We start from the raw sequence: 6,091 nt of genomic DNA, 5'->3' as shown, positions 1-6,091 counted from the left end.
ATCTTAACATGAATAAGGAAGCTCATGCTGGCAATAAAAGAACCTTCAGAATGTTTATGTTCTTGTTAAAACTGGTGTGTTTAATTCCTGTTTGTGCTCCAAGTAAAGCTTTTCTGTTCAATATGATTTCATAACAGGGTAAGGAGCACTATAGTCTGAAAGAAAAGACTACATTTTAATAATCTCCAAATAGAAAAATAAAGATATTGGGAAGGGGTGGGGAGGTGGGGAAAGCAGGCACCAAATGAGACAGAAAGTAAGAAAGAAATCAGCAGACAGAGACAGGTGAGAAAAGAATAATAACAGTCATACCAAGTTTTCACAGAGATATGTTTTCTCTCTTTCCCCTCCACTCAGCAGCAGAATCACTTGCAGTTAGCACTCCCCCTGCTTCTGGTGCATCCCTTGAGCTTGGACAAATCTGGAGGTGAGAGAGGCTCAAAGGATGTTGTCTGCTTTCTCTCTTCCTGCAAGAGCTCCTTCTTTCCTAGTCCACATCATGGCAAGTGGCTGTGCTTTGCCTGTGGGCCAATGGGAGCTTATGCCCTCGCTGAGGAAAGCCTGGGTACCCCACATTTTTCAGTGACATCAGCTGGAGAAGCAGCACTTGTACTGCCAGGCCTGACTTCCTGCCAGTGGGACAAGCAAAGCTTAGTACCAGAGAGATTTGTCTTTGAATTTCTCTGCCTTTCTTCCTGTGTTCTATTCATCTTGCTCATGTGTGTGTGTGTGTTACCCACACGCACACTCTCCTCTGAGTTTTGATCTTCATGGAATCACAGAAATGTACAGGTTGGAAAAGACCCTTGGGATCACCAGGTCCAACTTCACAAGATTCACCTCTAAACCATATCCCCAAGCACCACATCCAAATGACTTTTAAACACACCCAGGGTTGATGATGGAAGCACCTCCTTGGGCAGCCTATTCCAATGCCTGACCACTTTTGCTGGGAAAAAAAAAAAATGTCCTAATGTCCAGTCTAAACCTGCCCTGGTGCAGCTTGATCCCACTCCCTCTTTTTCTACCACTATTTACTTGTGAGAATAGACCACAACATCCTTTCAAATAGCTGTGGAGAGTGATGAGGTCTCCCCTCAGTCTCCTCTATTTCAAGCTAAACAGCCCCAGCTCTTTCAGTCACATGCATATTCATCTTAGAGGACTACACAAGAAAACAGAAGACTGCAGTTAAAAGTCTGTGCTCTAGCTCTGCATGGGCTTCTGACTAAAGCTCAGGGAAGTCATATACCAAAGACAAGAAAGAGTTGGGGCTGTTCAGTCTGGAGAAGAGGAGGCTCCCAGGTGACCTTCTTGTGGCCTTCCAGCGTCTGAAGTGGGCCCAAAAAAACAGCTGGGGAAGGACTTTTTAGGCTCTGAGGGAGTGACAGGACTAGGGGGAATGGAGCAAAGCTGGAGGTGGAGAGATTCAGCCTGGACATAAGAAACAAGTTGTTGAGCATGAGAGTGGTGAGAGGCTGGAATGGGTTGCCCAGGGAGGTGGTTGAGGTGTTTAAGTCCAGGCTGGGTGAGGCTGTGACCAGCATGCTGTAGGGTAGGGTGACTCTGCCCATGTCAGGGGCTTGGAACTAGATGATCCTTGTGGACCCTTCCAACCCTGACTGATTTCTGTGATTCTATGACAAAAAGGGCATTAGACAGAGAGAATATAGCCCAATGGTTTGTGACATAACGTCTGAGAAGAAAGGAACTTTCAGCTAAATGTAGTTATGCAAGCTATAAATGACCAGTACCTGTACTAGGAACTCATTCCAGGTATGCCTGTTGACTAATTTTGGTGAGTTTATCTGTAGAAATGGTTTACAGAAAGAAGTATCACACTCCCAGGTAAAATGAGAGATATGTGGAGCTTCTATCCTGAATAGTGAAGATTATCACAGACAAAAGGACTGATGAACTATAGCTGTAGTTTCCATATTTACTACTGCAAGCTCTATTTTTTTACCCCATGAACAGGCAAACTGAAAAGAGTTAGATTATTTCTGATAAACGAAGAACTGATAACGAGGACTTACAGGTGACTTGGGGTTCACACTCACGTATTGTAGATCCTCATGGAATCTTACTTTGCATGCCATGTTGTACCTGAAACACAGAAGTCCTAACAGCTTGTATTACACACTCTGAATTTAGACTCTCTCAGATAAAGTTGTATTTCTCTGTGGTACACACTGAACTTCACCATTCTCTTGCATTATCCATTATGTATGACCAAGCCCTTCAGCAGAAACCTACCCTTGGGCAGGTTTCTCTTCACCCAAGCAATAAAATACCCTAACAGTTTTCCCTAACAGATTCTTTTCACGTACAACAGGAACTTTATCACCATCTACTGTTTGTAACAAATCAAATTGTGCAGGTCCTGCTCTGTTTACTGAACCTCTACTGTTTACCAACCAGGTAGCTTGTGCTAAATGTTTGTCCCAGTTTTTCAGAGTTCCACCCCCCATGGCTTTTAGGGTGGTTTTCAGCAAACTGTTGTAGCGTTCAATCTTCCCTGAAGCTGGAGCACAGTAGGGTATGTGATAGATCCATTCAATACTAGATTGTTCTTGAAATGAGTGCCATTGTCTGACTTGATTCTCTCTGGAGTTCCATGTCTCCACATGATTTGTCTCTCCAAACCAACAATGGTGTTACGTGCAGTAGCATGTGGAACTGGATAGGTTTCCAGCCATCCAGTGCTGGCCTCTACCATCGTTAGCACATACTGCTTGCCAGAATGAGATCGAGGTAAAGTGATGTAATCAATCTGCCAGGCTTCACCATACTTGTACTTTGACCATCTCTCACCATACCATAAGGGCTTGATTCGCTTAGCCTGCTTAAAAGCAGCATAAATGTCACAGTCATGTGTGACTTGCATGATAGCATCCATGGATATGACAATTGATCTGTCATGCCCACCAATAGGATGCATCTCTGCCTTGATGTCCAGATGAATCATGAGCCTACCAAGCTAAGAACAGTTCACTTTGGTGTTTCCAGCCAAGGTCAAGATCACAGTTTGTATTGACTTGAGAAATCATAGCAGCTAGATCTGCCTGATGATCGTGGCAGTGTTCCTCAGTAGCTTTGCTCTTTGGTATGTGTATGTCTATGTGTTCACTTTCACTGGAATTCTCTCTAGTCATGCATCAATGTCTTGCCACAGACAGCACACCAAATAGGCTTTCCCTTCCTCTGCCAACCATGCTTTTTCTGGGCTTTTAGCCAACCCCCCCCCCCATCCAAGAACTGGTGTGGAGATAAAGGATAGGCATTCAACTATGTCAAGAGCAAGTTGGACAAGAGCTTTTACCACAGTGAATTGACTGGATTCACCTTCATCTCTTCCTTCTGTAACTCTTCTTGTAGAACTTCAGACTGTAGGCTTCCATCTTTGCTTATTTCCGACAAGAACCAACTGTGAACAAGGCATAATTCTTTTTCTCAACAGAAAGCTCACCATAGGGGGGAGCTTCTTCAGCACGAGTTACTTTCTCCTCTGGAGGTTTTGTACAGTCTGTGCCTTCTGAACAATTGGTGTTCACTTCCACTAGACCAGGTCAACCAAGATTACCCATTCGTACTTGTTGGGTTATCAAAGCCATCCACTTAAACTAGGTTGTAACTGTAGCATGATGTGGTGATGAACCTTTACCTTTAAACATCCAATTCAGACCTGTTAATCTAGGAGTTAAAAGAAGTTGTGACTCATTTCCAATTACTTCAGAGGCTGCTTTTACTCCTTCACTAGCTGCTAGTATTTCTTTCTGTCTTGTAGTGTCATTTGCCTCTGAACTTCTGTAGCCACAATTCTAGCAACCAAGTAGTCATCCACATGTTTCATTTGGAGCTCTCTGCCATAGGCTCCAAGTTGCACTACTCTCACTTGCAGTCATATACAGAATGTTTTTAATGTCTGGACCAGTTCAGACAGGTCCTAAACCCCTTAGCATAGACAATTTCCTGTTCTATCCAATCACAGGCTACTCAATGCTCAGGATCCCACTCAAAGTTGTTTCCTTTGCAAGCCACACCATATGAAGGTTTAACAGTCTGACTAAATCCAGGAATATGTAGTTTCCAAAATCTCACTGCACCCAAGAAAGGTAGAGTGTCCTTCATATTCATGGGAGTTGCCATGGTAGAGACATTGTTTATCACGTCCTGTGCAATGTGACAGTGGCCATCTTGCCATCACACTCACAGAAACTGGATTTTTCTGGCAGATCCTTTTACTTTGTCTCTCTGTATGGCAAAACCTGCCTTAAACAGAATGTCAACTTTTGAGTTCCACCAGTGATTCCTGAAACAGACTCTGATGCTTTACAATTTGATGGCAATAGAATACACAGAGCACCTGTGTCAAACAAAGCCCTGTACTTCTGAACTTTTGAAGTGCCAGGCCATCTAAGGAATACATTCCAGTAGATTCTGTTTTCTCTGTCACCCCTCTCCTCCTCCAGGATGGAGGCAGAGCCACCCTAATGCTGAGAACAACATGTAGGATGCACACAGTGCTTAGTGTTATGGTGGAAAGAGTTGCAGTTGTTGGAATAATTGCAGTTGTTCTGGGAAACTGAGGTAGTGACAGCTACCTTTCTGGCATTGTTCTGCCACTCAGCAGTTCCTGAACTCTCTTCAGAAGAACTGAAGTGGATTTACCATCCCACTTATTCATATTCTCACCAAATTGATCATGTAGAATTATCCAAAGAGACTCACACAATTGCTGAAGTCTAGGTGTAATTTGCCTCCTAGGATGAAATGGCCACCTAGGAGGTGGACCTCTGTTTCTGATAGCTGAGACATGCATCCATTCAGAAGGTGAAGAAGTGGTATCCTTCTCCTTTGCCAATTTGGATAAGGAGGTTTCAAGTTCCTCCTTCATCTGCTTCATGCCATTTTTTATATCTGTACCCAGAGTTTTGTTGGCTGAAATTACTGAAGTATGGGACAAACTGTCTTCCAGCTGTCTTGTTTGGTCAGTAAATTCACCAGCATTAAGAAGTCTTCCCTCATTGTTTTTTCCCCCCATAAATCTGCTTGCCAAGATAATTGAACATCTTGGAGCAACCTTAATAAGACTCTTCAAAAGATCTGTTCCAAAGGAATTTAGTCAGGGTTCTGTGTACCATGATCTCCATAAAGTACTTCTTTCACAGAAAATTCCCTCAAAAGCTTGATTGTGGGTCCATCGCTAGGCATCCATGGAAAATCGTCTCTGGAGGTGTACCTCAGTAGCACAGCCCACAAGAGGCATGTCCCCAGAGCAGCCTTACCCAGAGGGCTTGCTATGTATTTGTCAGCTCCACTTTCTTTTGTGAGTCGCCCTATGTGTTTCGCAGACTCTGTTGCCTACCTCTAGAACACACAGTATCACAGTCTCACAGTATCATCAGGGTTGGAAGAGACCTCACAGATCATCAAGTCCAACCCTTTACCACAGAGCTCAAGGCTAGACCATGGCACCAAGTGCCACATCCAACCTTGCCTTGAAGTGCTTCAGGGATGGCGACTCCACCACCTCCCCGGGCAGCCCATTCCAGTGCCCAATGACTCTCTCAGGGAAGAACTTTCTCCTCACCTCCAGCCTAAATTTCCCCTGGCGCAGCCTGAGGCTGTGTCCTCTCATTCTGGTGCTGGCCACCTGAGAGAAGAGAGCAACCTCCTCCTGGCCACAACCACCCCTCAGGTAGTTCTAGACAGCAATAAGGTCACCCCTGAGCCTCCTCTTCTCCAGGCTAACCAATCCCAGCTCCCTCAGCCTCTCCTCGTAGGGCTGTGCTCAAGGCCTCTCCCCAGCCTCGTCGCCCTTCTCTGGACACGCTCAAGCATCTCAATGTCCCTCCTAAACTGGGGGGCCCAGAAGTGAACACAGTACTCAAGGTGTGGTCTAAGCAGTGTAGAGTACAGGGGCAGAATGACCTCCCTGCTCCTGCTGACCACACCATTGCTGATGCAGGCCAGGATGCCACTGGCTCTCTTGGGAACAGAACACTGGGACAAATATCATGGCATCTACCTAAACATCTCAAAATTTGTTCTCCTAACAGTCATGGTGTGCCTGATAGGCCAAAAATGG

At 44.9% G+C, this 6,091-nt stretch overlaps 1 long non-coding RNA gene across 1 annotated transcript in view; it reads right to left on the bottom strand.

Moving 5' to 3' along the window:
- Nucleotides 1–345: 345 nt before the first annotated feature.
- Nucleotides 346–6,091, bottom strand: part of LOC135192913 (uncharacterized) — a 40,720-nt gene continuing 34,974 nt past the window's right edge. Inside the window, exons 2-3 of the long non-coding RNA XR_010309069.1 lie at nucleotides 2,037–2,106; nucleotides 346–421 (exon numbers count right to left, since the gene is read on the bottom strand). This is a non-coding gene — a long non-coding RNA (uncharacterized LOC135192913). The remainder of the gene's footprint in view (nucleotides 422–2,036; nucleotides 2,107–6,091) is intronic.

The sequence above is a fragment of the Pogoniulus pusillus genome, chromosome Z (genome assembly GCF_015220805.1).
Source record: "Pogoniulus pusillus isolate bPogPus1 chromosome Z, bPogPus1.pri, whole genome shotgun sequence".
NCBI classification, from domain to species: domain Eukaryota; kingdom Metazoa; phylum Chordata; class Aves; order Piciformes; family Lybiidae; genus Pogoniulus; species Pogoniulus pusillus.
This window is presented reverse-complemented; position numbering and strand designations above follow the sequence as displayed.